A 16,194-nucleotide genomic window follows, 5' to 3' on the forward strand; every position below is an offset into this window, starting at 1 on the left:
GGACATATCTGCCCTCATATCATTCAAATTTCCAGCTCATCCTCCCTGTTAACCTCAACCTGTTCGAGCATATCAGCCTGTTCCACGCTGTCCTCACAAATGACCAGCTCCCTCTCACTAGTGAATACTGAAGCAAAGTATTCATTAAGGACCTCCCCTACCTCCTCCGACTCCGGGCACAAGTTCCATCCACTATCCCTGCTCGGCCCTACCCTCACTCTGGCCATCCTCTTGTTCCTGACATAAGTGTAGAACGCCTTGGGATTTTCCTTAATCCTACCCGCCAAGACTTTTTCATGTCCCCTTCTCGCTGTCCTAAGTCCATTCTTCAGTTCCTTCCTGGCTACCTTGTAACCCTCTAGAGCCCTGTCTGATCCTTGCTTCCTCAACCTTAAGTAAGCTTCCGTCTTCCTCTTGACTAGCTGTTCCACATCTCTTGTCATCCAAGGTTCCTTCACCCTACCATCCCTTCCTTGCCTCATCGGGACAAACCTATCCATTTCTGTTGTGCATTTCCCTGAGAACATCTGTTCCCAATTTATGCTGCCCAGTTCCTGCCTAATAGCATTGTAATTCCCCTTCCCCAATTCAATATTTTCCCATCCCGTCTGCTCCTGTCCCTCTCCATGACTATAGTAAAGGTCAGGGAGTTGTGATCACTATCACCGAAATGCTCTCCCACCGAGAGATCTGCCACCTGGCCTGGTTCATTGCCAAGCATCAAGTCCAACATAGCCTCCCCTCTAGTCGGCCTATCTACATATTGAGTCAGGAAACCTTCCTGGACACACCTGACAAAAACTGCTCCGTCCAAACTATTTGCACTAAGGAGGTTCCAATCAATATTAGGGAAGTTGAAGTCACCCATGACAACAACCCTGTTACTTCTGCACCTTTCCAAAATCTGCCTCCCAATCTGTTTCTCCATGTCTCTGTTGCTATTGGGAGTCGATAGAAAACTCCCAATAAAGTGACTGCTCCTTTCCTGTTTCTGACTTCCACCCATAATGACTCAGTAGACAAACCCTCCTCGACGACCTCCCTTTCTGCAGCTGTGATACTATCCCTGATTAACAATGCCACTCCCCCACCTCTTTTACCTCCCTCCCTGTTCCTTGTGAAACATCTAAACCCTGGAACATCCGACATGCATTCCTGCCCCTGTGATATCCACGTCTCCGTAATGGCCACAACATTGTAGCTCCAAGTCCTGATCCATGCTTTAAGTTCATCACCCTTATTCCTGACAATTCTTGCGTTAAAATAGACACACTTCAACCCATCATATTGGCTGCAACATTGCCCTGTCAACTGTCTAACCTTCCTCACAGACCTTCTGTACTCGATATCTGCCTGTTCAACAGCTACCCCATCCACTGATCCGTAGCTCCGGTTCCCATCCCCCTGCCAAACTAGGTTAAACCCTCTCGAAGAGCTCTAGCAAACCTCCCGCCCAGGATATTGGTGCCCCTCCAGTTCAGATGCAACCCGTCCTTCTTGTACAGGTCTCACCTTCCCCAGAAGGTATCCCAATGATCCACATATCTGAATCGCTCCCTCCTACACCAAGTGCACCAACTCATTAGTATAGATCAGGAAAAGCAAGTGTCCCAACACACATCCCTGGGGAAGTCCACTTAAAACCTTCCTGCAGCCCGATTTGTTAGGAAAGGGTATTAATATTTATGGAGCCAAGACAGCTCGATGTGGATAAGGAGCAAATCAGCCATGACCTGAGTGAATGGGTGGAACAAGCTGGAGTGGACGAATGGCCTCCTCCTGAGGGTTTTATTAATATCAGTTCCAATGCATTGATGGTTTTCTGTTTGAAAAATGCTGACCAGGTCAGGGTTCTCTCTGGTCTCCCCTAAACCCTCCCACCAGCCTTGGAACGACTCATTGATTCACATCTGAGGGAACTGGTCAATGGTCCTGGTAGAATTTCCCTCTTTGCTGATGGGTTAATAAAGCAGATTGAATCCTGAGCTTTATAAACAGGTATAGAGTGTAAAAAGCAGGAAATGATGCTAAATCTTTATAAAATAATAGGGTGTCCCCAGTTGGAGCATTGTGTCCAATTCTGGGACCACACTTTAGAAAGGACATGGAGGCTTTGGTGAATGTATAGAAGAGATTTACGAGAACGTTTCCAGGGTTGAGATTATTACAGTTACACTGTTCGAGTGGAGAAGCTGGGGTTGTTCTCCTTGGAGCAGAGATCGGGAGAGGTGATTTGTAGAAGACAATTCCAAATTTCTACCATCCTTTGTGTGCAGAAATATTTACCAGCTTGCATAAGGAAGTGCACCCGTTGCAGATGTGGCATCATCAAAAGTAGCCAACTTAAAATGGCAAACAGATGTATGTGCAGTTTTACTGAGGTTCTAAGAGAGGAGAGAGGAACAGGCACAGAAAGACAGACACAGAAGCAGAGACTCACACACACAGAAGCAGAGACTCACACACACACACACAGACAGACTCACACACACAGAGACAGACTCACACACACAGAGACAGACACGCACACAGAGACAGTAACTGAGGGACAGAGAGTGACAGAAGTATTTTTCAATTTCCAAAAGGAATTCATTGGGGTCAATCTTTGATTTCAAAATGAACAATTGATTTTGCATCAATGAGTATTTGCAGAAGACATTTCCAGACTAATCCCACCTTTTGTGTGGAGAAATGTTTCCTAAATTCACTCCAGAAATGTCTGCCTCTCATTTTTAGACTATGCTTACTTGTCCCAGACTCCCCCAACATACTGAAATAGTTTTACCCAAGCTACCCCATCAATTCCATTTAATATCTCAACAACTTTGATCAAATCAGCCCTGATCCACCTAAATTCTAGGGAATACTTCCCTAGTTTGTGTAATATCACCTCGTAATTTAACCCTTGGAGTCCAGTTATCATTCTGGTAAATCTACACTGCACTCAAATGGACATGGACCCCCCAGGTCTCTTTGCACCTCCAGTATTTTGAGTTTTTCACCATTTATAAAGTAGTCTGTTCTGTACTTTTTTTGCTGACATTGAAATCCATCCACCACAGTTTTGCTCATTCACTTAAGACATTCATGTCTCTTTGTAAATTTATGCTTCCAGCTACACTGCTGACAATGCTGCCTATTTCTGTGTCAATGGCAAACTTGGGTATGTGGCATTCTACCCCATCATCTTCAATCATTAATAAATACAGTAAAACTGAGACACACACAGGCTTTGTACCAGCAGACAGGAGGGAATCATTCCATCCTAGAGGTTTTTAATTCCAGATTTATGTTTTTTGAGAAAAAAATCAGAATTCAAGTTCCCAGCAGTTAGTGTGGGATTTGAACTCCTGCTTTTTACAATCATCAACTCAGGCCTTCAAATTAAAACCATTAAAAAGAGATTCACTTTCCTACTGCTATTGCCTGACTGTCTCAGGTTTTGTATATTGTTCCCTTCATGCGGTGAATTGTAAATACCTTCAATTCTGTGTATTTGCAAGGGATACAAATCAAATTCTCACCTTATCTCATCAACCAAAACCTGCAAGTCCATTCAAACACCCCTATTTCCTGTCTCTGTAAAGATATCTCACATTTCTATAATGCAGGAATGTCTGAATAGAAACAGCTTTTGACACATTTCCCAACACGTTGCAGGATGAGGAGCTCGTTACAACTCACAGATTCCAAGCCCCAAATTGTGCTTTAAGTTCGAAAAGGGAACATAGATGAAATCCCAGGTCTCTCTGTCCTGGCACCCATTCTAACATTGTACCAGTTAGTTTATATCACTCAGCCTTCCTTCCAAAATGCATAATTTCACATTTCTCAGCATTGAAGTTAACCTGCTATGTGTCTTCCCAATGATAGGTTGGATAGTCAGCTGTCAAGAGGATATAAAGAGTCTACAAAGAGATTTCGACAGGTTAAGTGAGTGAGCAAAAAATTGGCAGATGGAGTATAATGTGGGAAAATGTGAGCTTGTCCACTTTAGCAGGAAGAATAAAAAGCAGTATATTATTTAAATGGAGAGAGTCTGCAGAACTGTACAGTACAGAGGGATCTGGGTGTCCTGGTACATGAATCACAAAGTGTTACTGTTCAGGGACAGCGAGTGATTAGGAAGGCAAATGGAATGTTGTTGTTTATTGCAAGGGGAATAGAATATAAAAGTAGGGAAGTGTTGCTCCAGCTATACAGGACCTTAGGTAGAGCACATCTGGAGTACTGTGGACAGTTTTGTTCTCCTTACTTAAGAAATTATATAATTGCATTCGAAGTAGCTCAGAGAAGGTTCACTGGGCTGATTCCTGGATGAAGGGGTTATCTGATGAGGAAAGGTTGAACAGGTTGGGCCTATACCCACTGGAGTTTAGAAGAATGAGAGGTGATCTTATTGAAACATCTCAGGTCCTGAAGGAACTGGACAGGGAGGATTCTGAGAGAATGTTTCCACTTGTTGGGGAGACAAGATAAGGGAACACAGTTTAAAAATTAGGGGTGTCCCATTTAAAACTGAGATGAGGAGAAATGTTTTTCTCTCAGAGGGTGGTTAGTCTGTGGAATTCTCTTCCCCAAAGAGCAGTGGAGGCTGGATCATTTAATATATTCAAGGCTGAGTTAGATAGATTATTGATCAATTGAGTAGTCAAGGGTTATGGGGGGGGGGGGGGGAGACAGGAAAGTGGAGTTGAGGTCACAATCAGATCAGCCACTGAATGGTGGAGCAGGATTGAGGGGCCAAATGGCCTACTCCTGCTCCTAATTCATTTGTTCTTGAGTGATCCATTTCACCAGACTGCCTCTATCCTCTTGAAATCTGCTATTACTCCCTTCCCTGTTTATTACATTGCAGATGACACAAACATTGGCAAACATAATTGAAGTTATGCTCTTTAAACCCAAGTCCAAGTCATTAGTATATATCAAAAAGAGCAGCGGTCCTAATATAAACCTCCACTGTATACCTCCCTCCAATCTGAAGCAACCATTGACCACTCTCTCAGCCAATGTCGTAGCCACTCAGCCACTGCCCCTTTCATCCATGGAGCACTAATATTGCTAACTGGTCTATTATGAGGCACCATTAAGTCCGCCCCATGAGGACCCTGGCCCCAGACCTCTGTTTCGACTCTCCCATCAACATTCCCCAGACAGGTACAACATGGATTAGATACAGAGTAATGCTCCATCTACACTGTCCCATCACATACTCCCAGGGCAGGAACATCATGGGGTGGATGCAGAATGAATCCCACTCTACACTGTCCGAGACAGACACAAAGAGAGACAGAACCAGAGACACAGACAGATAGGGTGACAGAGTGAAAGAAGGATATTTGACATCGGATATTGGAAGAGGAGGATGCAATTTAACCCCATAACCCTGTTCCAGCATTCAATGAGATCATGGCTGATCTGTGATCTAACTTATACCATATATCCTGTCTTTGACCCTTATATCTTAATACCTTTGGTTAACAAGAATCAATCAGTGGCACAGTGGTTAGCACTGCAGCCTCACAGCTTCAGGGACCCAGGTTCAATTCCGGGTACTGCCTGTGTGGAGTTTGTAAGTTCTCCTTGTGTCTGCATGGGTTTTCTACGGGTGCTCCGGTTTCCTCCCACAAGCCAAAAGACTTGCAGGTTGATAGGTAAATTGGCCATTATAAATTGTCACTAGTATCGGTAGGTGGTGGGGAAATATAGGGACAGGTGGGGATGTTTGGTAGGAATATGGGATTAGTGTCGGATTAGTATCAATGGGTGGTTGATGTTCGGCACAGACTCGGTGGGCCGAAGGGCCTGTTTCAGTGCTGTATCTCTAATCTAATCTAATCTAAAAATTAACCAATAAACCATCATGAAATTTCCACAACCAATATCATGAGGATGTAATGGCTCCCACAGTGGAACAGCTTGTCTGCTGTTTAAAATGGAGGCGATTCCTTCTGGAACATCAAAATTGTCCACCTGGGCCCCAACTTCATCTACATTTCTCCCTCTCCTGATGTTTCTCTCTCCATACCTATCATTTATATGTTTGTGTACACAGCAGTGAAGGATTACATCAAATTAATAAATTTTACATTCTCCTTTTCAATCCACTCCAACAATCTCTCTCTCTCCAACCTTGCCCCTCTCTACCGCCCTCTCTCTGCTTGCATATCTAACCCTGTCTCCCTCTGTCTCTCTCCTAGTGTCAGAGATAGCAGGAGGGAGAGATTGAGAGAGGAAGACAGGCAGAGAATATTGAAGGAACTGTACTCTCTTCATAAACTCTGCTGAACCTGCTCTGGGAATGTTTAATGGCCTATATTAATTGGTCGTGTACAATCCTGTATCAGGCTGTGAAGAAGCAGAGCATGTTCAGTGCACAACGAGTCAAAGGGAATGATTCACTCCAGTCTGCTACTGGCAAGAGAGACTGACCTTAATATCAAGGCAGCGTTTAACTGAGTGTGGCATCGAGGAGCCCGAGTAAAATTGAAGTCAATGGGAATCGGGGGAAAACTCTCTGGTAGTTGGAATCATACCGAGCACAAAGGAGGATGGTTGTGGTTGTTGGAGGTCAATCATCTCAGTACTAGGACATCGCTGCAGGAAAATTGAGGCAAAATAGATAAAAAATTTCAGTCTGTCATAAAAAGTGAAATGATCAAACAATGTTGTTATGGGAGAGGCCTGGCCTCCATGTGATTCCATTCGGTCGGACGGATATCAATATAAATGAAGACATATATTTGTCTGGGTTAGAGATGGAAGACTGAACATTCCCTTCAGTCTTGTTACTAGCTATCAGCAGCTGTGTACAATTTCTAATTGCTCTGGTTTGATGTGGGTAATATTTATGTTTGAAAGGGTGGGGTGAATCTTATAACAATTGCCAGAGATGAAGTGGGATTGAGGGACTGGAGTAAAGGTCAGTAACAGTGCAATTCACTTTCCACGACTGAGTAACAAACTCTGTTGTGTTAAAGTTTAATAAATCACAGGTGTTGCACTGTGACAATTGTGGGCAGTTTTTTTTAACAATCGGGATTGTTTTTCTTGCAGGATTTTTGATTGTGTTTTCCTTTATTGACCGATGTATAGAATATAAGAGCAGGGAGGTTATGCTGGAACTATAGAAAACACTAGTTAGACCACAGCTGTAGTACTGCATATAGTTCTGGTCAGCACATTACAGGAAGGATGTGATTGCAGGAGAGAGGATACAGAGGAGATTTATAGAGGATGTTGTGAGGAATGGAGAATTTTAGCTATGAGGAAAGATTAGACAGGCTGGAATTGTTTTCTTTGGAACACAGGAGGCTGAGGGGAGATTTAATGGAGGTGTATAAAATGATGGGCCCAGATAGAGTGGATTGGAAGGACCTATGGAGAACAACCCAAGCTCTCCAATCAATCCATATATCTGAAAGAACTGAAATAAAGACAGAGAGAGAGAGAAAGAGCAACAGAGAGAGAGAGATAGAGAAGGAGCGGGGAGAGGTAGAGTGGGAGGGAGAGAGGGAGGGTGAGTGAGGGAGTAGGGAGGGAGAGACAGGAAGAGAGAGTGGGAGTGAGGGAGGGGGAGAGACATGGAGTGGGAGAGAGAGAAGGAGAGAGAGAGTAAAAGAGAGGGTGTGAGGGGGATAGGGTTAGAGGGGGAGAGAGAAGGGGGGGAAGAGAAAGGGGAGAGGGGCCACCTGGGCCCCAACTTCATCTCCATTTCTCCCTCTCTCCTGATGTTTCTCTCTCTATATCTATCTCCAATATGTTTGCGCACACAGCAGTAAAGGATTAAATCAAATTAATCTATCTTACATTATCCCTTTCAGTCCACTCCAGCAATCTCTCTCTCTCCAACCTTGTCCCTCTCTACAGCCCTCTCTCTGCCTGCATATCTAACCCTCTCTCCCTCTGTCTCGCTCTTGTGTCAGACTTGCAGGAGGGAGAGATAGAGAGAGGAAGACAGACACAGAGAACAACCCCAGCTTCTCCAATCTATCTATGTAATTCAAGTCCCTCATCCTTGGAACCAGGCTTGTGACTCTTTTCTGCATCCTCTCTAATGCCTCCACATCCTTCCTCAAGTGCGGTGCGCAGAATCGGATACAATACTCCAGTTGATTCCAAACCAGTGTTTTGCACAGGTCTGTCATAACCTCCATGCTTTTGTACTATGTCTCTATTTATAAAGCCCAGGACTCCTTATGCTTTTTAACTACTTTCTCAACCTACACTGCCACCTTCAGTGATGTGTGCACAAGTACCCTCCCCCCTCCCCCAGATCTGTCTGTTCCTGCAACTCCATTAGAATTGTATCTTTTACTTTATATCGTCTCTCCTCCTTTTTCCCAGCCATGGAGGCGGAAGGTGCGGGCATGATTCTTATTGAACACGTTGCAAATGTCTTCACAAAAGAGGGGATGACGCAGACATTGTAGTCAATAAGGAGGGGTTTGAAATATTGAATGGGATAAACAGTGAGAGAAGAATTATTAAGGGGTTTAGCATCTTTGAAAGCTGATAATTCACCAGGTTCAGACTGTTAAGAGGTGCAAGGGAGGAAATAGCGGAGGCTTTGACCATCATTTTCCAATCCTCTCTGGTTACAGTCGTGGTGCCAGAGGACTGGAGGACTGCTAATGTTGTAGTGTTGATTAACAAGGGAGAATGTTATCGACTGAGTAATTACAGGCCACCCAGCCTAATCACAGAGGAGGACAAATCATTGGGAATAAGGGAATGATTGATTCCTGTCTAGTACTGTGTGTCTCAGTGTCTCCATGTCTGTGTCACATTTTAAGCACTACCCTTACATTGGTGAGGAGTCCATCTCTGAAATAAATCTCCCAGTGTTGTGGTAACATAAAATGGCCACTGAGAACCAGCCTAAAATGGCTGACTGATGTGTGTGGATTTCCCCAGATATTTCAGAGAGGAGAGAGAGACAGACAGAAAGAGAGATAAAGAGGGAGACACAGACCAAGACACAGAGAGTGATAGCAGGATATTGGTCGTTGGACAGAGGAGGAGGAGGAGGCCATTTGGCTCCTCAACCCTGTTCTTTCATTCAATGAACTCGTGGCTGATCTGTGAACAAAGAACAAAGAACAGAACAGCACAGGAACAGGCCATTCGGCCCTCCAAGCCTGCGCCAATCTTGATGCCTGCCTAAACTAACACCTTCTGCACTTCCGGGGTCCATATCCCTCTATTCCCTTCCTATTCATGTATTTGTCAAGATGTCTCTTAAACGTCGCGATCGTATCTGCTTCCACCACCACCCCTGGCAGCAAGTTCCAGGCACTCACCACCCTCTGTGTAAAAAAGTTGGCTCGCACATCCCCTCTAAACATTTCCCCTCGCAACTTAAACCTATTTCCCCGAGTAACTGACTCTTCCACCCTGGGAAAAAGCTTCTGACTATCCACTCTGTCCATGCCGCTCATAACTTTGTAAACCTCTATCATGTCGCCCCTCCACCTTCGTCGTTCCAGTGAAAACAATCCGAGTTTTTCCAACCTCTCCTCATAGCGAATGCCCATAGACCAGGCAACATCCTGGTCAACCTCCTCTGTACCCTCTCCAAAGCCTCCACGTCCTTCTGGTAGTGTGGCGACCAGAATTGCACGCAATATTCTAAGTGTGGCCTAACTAAGGTTCTGTACAGCTGCAACATGACTTGCCAATATTTATACTCTGTGCTCCGACCAATGAAGGCAAGCATGCTGTATGACTTCTTGACGACCTTATCCACCTGCGTTGCCACGTTCAGTGACCTGTGGACCTGTACGCCCAGATCTCTCTGCCTGTCAATACTCCAAAGGGTTCTGCCATTTACTGGATACCTCCCACCTGCATTAGACCTTCCAAAATGCATTACCTCACATTTGTTCGGATTAAACTCCATCTGCCATTTCTCTGCCCAAGTCTCCAAATGATCTATATCCTGCTGTATCCTCTGACAATCCTCATCATTATCCGCAACTCCACCAACCTTTGTGTTGTCTGCAAACTTACTAATCAGACCAGCTACATTTTCCTCCAAATCATTTATATATACTACAAACAGCAAAGGTCCCAGCACTGGTCCCTGCAGAACACCACTAGTCACATCCCACCATTCAGAAAAACACCCATCCACTGATACCCTCTGTCTTCTATGATCGAGCCAGTTCTGCATCCATCTTGCCAGCTCACCTCTGATCCCGCGTGACTTTACCTTTTGTACCAGTCTGCCATGCGGGACCTTGTCAAAGGCTTTACTAAAGTCCGTATAGATAGCATCCACTGCCCTTCCTTCATCAATCATCTTCGTCAATTCTTCAAAAACCTCAATCAAATTCGTAAGACACGACCTCCCCTTCACAAAACCATGCTGTCTCTCGCGAATAAGTTCATTTGTTTCCAAATGGGAGTAAATCCTGTCCCGAAGAATCCTCTCTAATAGTTTCCCTACCAGTGACGTAAGGCTCACCAGCCTATAATTTCCTGGGTTATTCTTGCCACCCTTCTTAAACAAAGGAACAACATTGGCTATTCTCCAGTCCTCTGGGACCACACCTGTAGCCAATGAGGATGCAAAGTTTTCTGTCAAGGTCCCAGCAATTTCTTCCCTTGCCTCCCTCAGTATTCTAGGGTAGATCCCATCAGGCCCTGGGGACTTATCTGCCTTAATGCTTTGCAAGACACCCAACACGTCCTCCTTTTTGATAATGAGATGACTGAGACTATCTGCACTCCCTTCACTAGGCTCATCATCCACCAAGTCCTTCTCTTTGGTGAATACTGATGCAAAGTACTCAATTAGCACCTCGCCCATTTCCTCTGGCTCCACACATAGATTCCCATCTCTGTCCTTGAGTGGGCCAACCCTTTCCCTGGTACCCTCTTGCTCTTTATATATGTATAAAAAACCTTGGGATTTTCCTTAATCCTGTTTGCCAATGACTTTCATGACCCTTTTTAGCCCTCCTAACTCCTTGCTTAAGTTCCTTCCTACTGTCTTTATATTCCTCAAGTGCTTCGTCTGTTCCTAGCCTTCCAGCCCTTACAAATGCTTCATTTTTCTTTTTCACGACGCTCACAATATCCCGCATTATCCAATCTTCCCAAAACTGGCCAAACTTGTCTTTGTTCCTCACAGGAACATGCTGGTCCTGGATTCTAATCAGTTGACGTTTGAAAGACTCCCACATGTCAGTTGTTGATTTACCCTCAAACAGCCGCCCCCAATCTAAATTCTTCAGTTCCTGCCTAATATTGTAATAATAGCCTTCCCCCAATTTAGCACCTTCACCCGAGGACTACTCTTATCCTTATCCACAAGTACCTTAAAACTTATGGAATTATGGTCACTGCTCCCGAAATGCTCCCCCACTGAAACTTCGACCACCTGGCCGGGCGCATTCCCCAATACCAGGTCCAGAATGACCCCATCCCTAGTTGGACTATCTACATACTGTTTCAAGAAGCCCTCCTGGATGCTCCTCACAAATTCTGCACCATCCAAGCCCCGAGCACTAAGTGAGTCCCAGTCAATATAGGAGAAGCTAAAATCACCCACCACCACAACCCTGTTACCCTTACATCTTTCCAAAATCTGTCTACATATCTGCTCCTCTACCTCCCACTGGCTGTTGGGAGGCCTGTAGTAAACCCCCAACATCGTGACTGCACCCTTCCTATTCCTGAGCTCCACCCATATTGGCTCGCTGCATGACCCCTCTGTGGTGTCCTCCCGCATTACAGCTGTGATATTCTCCTTAACCAGTAACGCAACTCCTCCACCTCTTTTACATCCCCCTCTATCCCGCCTGACGCATCTAAAGCCTGGAACATTTAGCTGCCAATCCTGCCCTTCCCTCAACCAAGTGTCTGTAATAGCAGCAACATCATATTTCCAAGTACTAATCCAAGCTCTGAGTTCATCTGCCTTACCTGTTATATATCTCGCATTGAAACAAATGCACTTCAAACTACCAGTCCCACTGTGCTCAGCAGCATCTCCCTGCCTGATCTTCCTCTTCGTCCTACTGGCCTTAGTTACTGTGTCCTCCTCATTTATTTCACTAGCTGTCCTACTGCTCTGGTTCCCACCCCCCTGCCACACTAGTTTAAACCCTCCCGAGTGACACCAGCAAACCTTGCAGCCAGGATATTAGTGCCCCTCCAGTTTAGATGCAACCCGTCCTTCTTGTATAGGTCCCATCTGTCCCTGAAGAGAGCCCAATGGTCCAGATATCTGTAATCCTCCCTTCTACACCAGCTGCGCAGCCACGTGTTTAGCTATGCTATCTTCCTATTTCTAGCCTCACTGGCACCTGGCACAGGGAGTAATCCAGAGATTACAACCCTGGAGGTCCTGTTTTTTAATTTACTACCTAACTCCCTAAACTCACCCTGCAGGACCTCATCACTCTTCCTGCCTATGTCATTGGTACCGATGTGTACCACAACCTCTGGCTGTTCACCCACACCCTTCAGAATGCCCCCTGTACGTTCAGAGACATCCTTGACCCTGGCATCAGGGAGGCAACATACCATCCTGGAGTCTCTTTCACGTCCACAGAAGCTCCTATCTGTGCCCCTGACTATAGCGTCCCTTATAACTATTGCTCTTTTGCGCTTTGACCCTTCCTGCTGAACAACAGTGCCAGCCATGGTGCCACTGCTCTGGCTGCTGCTGTTTTCCCCTGATAGGCCATCCCCCCCAGCAGTGTCCAAAACGGTATACTTGTTCGAGAGGGGGATAGCCACAGGGGATTCCTGCACTGACTGCCTGCCCCTTCTAGCGGTCACGCATCTATCTGCCTGCACCTTGGGTGTAACCACTTCTCTAAAACTCCTGTCTATGACGCTTTCCATCACCTGCATGCTCCTAAGTGCATCCAGTTGCTGCTCGAACCGATCTCTGCGGTCTGTGAGGAGCTGCAACTGGGTACACTTCCTGCAGATTTAGTCGCCCGGAATCGCCCTGTGATCTAACTCCATGTACCTATCTTTGCCTCTTAGTACCTTTGGTTAACAAAAATCTACCAAACTCAGATATAAAAATTAACAAGTGTCTCAACATAAATTGCTGTTTGTGGAAGAGAGTTCCAAACTGATACCACACCTGGTGTGTTGAAATGTTTCTTCATTTCACTCCTGAAAGGTTTTTAGACTACGTTTAGATTTTTAGACTATGCCCCCAAGTTCTATACTCCGCAGCCAGTGTGAATAGTTACTTTCTGTCTACCCTATCAGTTTCACTTATTATTATTAAAACTTTGATCAAATCACCCCATAACGTTCTAAATTCCAGGGATACACAGTAAAGCTCCAGCTACACTGTCCCATTAAACATTCCCAACTCAAGCACAGTGTTGGGTCTGGCTCACAGTAAACTTCCCACTACACTGCCCCATCACACACTCCCAGGGTAGGAACAACATGGGGTGGATACAGAGTGAATCTCCAAAACAGACAAAGAGAGAGACACAAACAGAGAAACAGAGAGAGACAGACCGACAGGGTGACTGAGAGAGAAAGAAGAATATTTAACATCAGATATTGGAAGAGGAGGATGAAATTTAACCCCTCAACCCTGTTCCAGCATTCAATGGGATCAGGGCTGATCTGTGATCTAACTTATATCATATATCCTGCCTTTGACCCTTATCTCTTAATACCTTTGGTTAGCAAGAATCTATCAATCACAGATTTTAAAAGTAACCAATAAGCAAGCATGAAATTTCCACAACCAATATCTTGAGCGTGTGATGGCTCCCACAGTGGAATAGCTTACCTGCTGCTTAAAATGGAGGCTATTCCTTGTGGATCATCACAAATGTCCGCCTGGATGCCAACTGCATCTACATTTCTCCCTCTTCTGATGTTTTTTCTCTCCATACCTATCTCTTATATGTTTGTATACACAGCAGTGAAGGATTACTGGTTGAGGGACAGAGAGAGAAACAGAGTGTCAGGGAGAGGGAGAGAGATTGAGTGAGAGACATGTTGAGGGAGAGAGAGAAATCGATGCAAGGGGCGATGGAGACAGAAAGAGAGACAGGGTGAGGAAGAGCGAGAAAGAGAGAGGGTGAGCATTGGAAAGAGAGAGAGACAGGATGTGAGAGAGAGAGACAGATGAGGGAGAGAGAGAGTGTGTGTGTGACTGAGGGAGAGAGAGATAGATAGACAGAGTGAGGGAGAGAGAGGCAGGTGAGGGAGCGAGAGAGAGAGACAAGGTGATGTAAAGAATGAGAAACAGGGTGAGGGGAAGAGAGAGAGAGGGAGAGAGAGAGAAGGTGAGGGAGCTAGAGAGAGAGACAAGGTGATGTAAAGAATGAGAAACAGGGTGAGGGGAAGAGAGAGAGAGGGAGAGAGGCTGAGGGAGAGTGAGACAGGGACAGCGTGAGGCAGGGAGAGAGAGAGAGACTGACTAAGGAAGAGAGAGAGACAGGCTGAGGGAGAGAGAGAGAGAGAGAGACCAGCTGAGAGAGAGAGAGACAGGCTGAGGGAGAGAGAGAGAGAGAGAGACAGGCTGAGGGAGTGAGAGACAGGCTGAGGAAGAGAGAGAGAGAGAGACAGGCTGAGGGAGTGAGAGACAGGCTGAGGAAGAGAGAGGGAGAGAGACAGCCTGGGAGAAGGAGTGAGACAGGGTGAGGGAGAGAGAGAGCGAGAGAGAGATGGGTGAGGGAGAAGATGAGGAATAAAATGTCCCAGGACATCACTGCAGGAAAATAGAGCCAAGATAGATGAAAACTTTCAGTCTGTCATTAATAAGTGAAATGGTTGAAGAAAGTTGTTATGGGAGAGGCCTGGCCTCCATCTGATTCCATTCGGACAGATGGACGGATATCAATATAAATGAAGACACATATTCATACAGACCAAAATACCCACGTATTGACCATGGGTCAAGGCACCAGCGGCAAGGTGAGAGGGTGACAGGGGACCTGGAGTCACCACCAGCTCAGGCCAACAAGGAGGCACAAGTCGGCCTTACAAGAGCGGGGAAGCGGCTGCCCACCACTTCTGGGGCTCGTATCAGCGTGCTCCTGCTGAGTCCAGCAGTTCCTCTTCCCCTTTGCAGTGACGCCAAATGCTCCTTCATGCCCGAGGGTGATGTTTTTGTACAGGAGGACACCAAAATGCCGGGGCCCACCAGGTCTCAGGCAAACAGAGGACAACATCGATAGCCAAAGGGGCAGCAATGTCAGCAGTCTTCCTCCATCTCATCTGTCAGTGCAAAAGAATGAAGAAGAGTATTCAGATGCACAGGGTTTTCATGGGTGATTAGGTATTGCGAATGGAAAGGGTACCGTTTGACGTTATGGTCATTATTTTTTAAAAAGCAAACAAGTTGGATTTGTGTACTCCAGAGGATTGTGGATACGCCATCACTGAATGAATATATTTAAGACTGAGATGGACACTTTTTGAGCCTTTCCAGGAATAGGACTATAGGAAGCGGGCATGAAAGTGGAGTTAAGGCGGAAGATGAGCCATGATTGTATTGAGTGGTGGAGCAGGTTTGAGAGGTATATGGCCTACTCCTGCTCCTATTTAATATGTTCTTTAGTTCTTATGTAAGTGTAGGAAACCATTAGCAGTGAAGGAGTGCTGTTACCAACATTACAATTATAGGTGATCACAAGTACCAGAGGAATATTATTTTATCTCACATAACTGTAGGGCTGACACCAGTGGCCAACTCTAGAGTAAACAAATAGAATCACAACCAGTATCAGAAAAGGGTTGTTATCTCCAGTGTAACTGTGCTGAAGCACGCATATTGGAGAGGATGATCACATCTCCTGTAAGTGTAGGTGCCACGAGTACAGAGGAAGTTGAGCACATTTACTGTAATCAGAGATATCATTGGAATCAGAGGAACCTGTTCACCTCTGGAGTAAGTGATGACATTAGCACTATTCCGGGGCCAGACTGCTCAGCTATAGCATAATTGAAGGTACCAATAGTAGCAGAGGAATATGGCCACTTCCACTGTGAATGTGGTGTAACTGCAGCAAGGATAAGCATGCAGACCTCTGTGTACATGTACTAGTCCCACTAGCCTCAAAAAAACTAAAATCACCTGCATTACTGCAGGACTATTTTCATCACAAATATTGCAGGATTTCTTCTGCTGCCTGATGTGCAGGTGTTGAATCAATAGGTTAGAGTCAAGGACAGCGTCAGAACAATTCGGTC

The sequence above is a fragment of the Heterodontus francisci genome, unplaced genomic scaffold, assembly GCF_036365525.1.
Source record: "Heterodontus francisci isolate sHetFra1 unplaced genomic scaffold, sHetFra1.hap1 HAP1_SCAFFOLD_1119, whole genome shotgun sequence".
NCBI classification, from domain to species: Eukaryota; Metazoa; Chordata; class Chondrichthyes; order Heterodontiformes; family Heterodontidae; genus Heterodontus; species Heterodontus francisci.